Raw genomic sequence first — 204 nt, 5'->3', positions numbered from 1 at the left:
AGCTTCCACCGCTCGTGATTTGGAAGGAGAAGAAAGAAAATCGCGCTATATCCACTGTGAACTCTTTGTGGGTGGCTAATCAGCCAAAGCCCGGGTGGATTCTGAGCTGCTATCGGGCTGGATTGACCGTGTTTTTCCACCTGTACTGGATTCTCCGGGAGAAGCTCTTGTGTGGGACTCGATAAGAGCGCATATATCCAAGAA

The sequence above is a fragment of the Plasmopara halstedii genome, assembly GCF_900000015.1.
Source record: "Plasmopara halstedii genome assembly, contig: Scaffold_2604, whole genome shotgun sequence".
NCBI lineage: Eukaryota > Oomycota > Peronosporomycetes > Peronosporales > Peronosporaceae > Plasmopara > Plasmopara halstedii.
The sequence above is the reverse complement of the archived record's forward strand: the minus strand, read 5'-3'. Positions refer to the sequence as shown.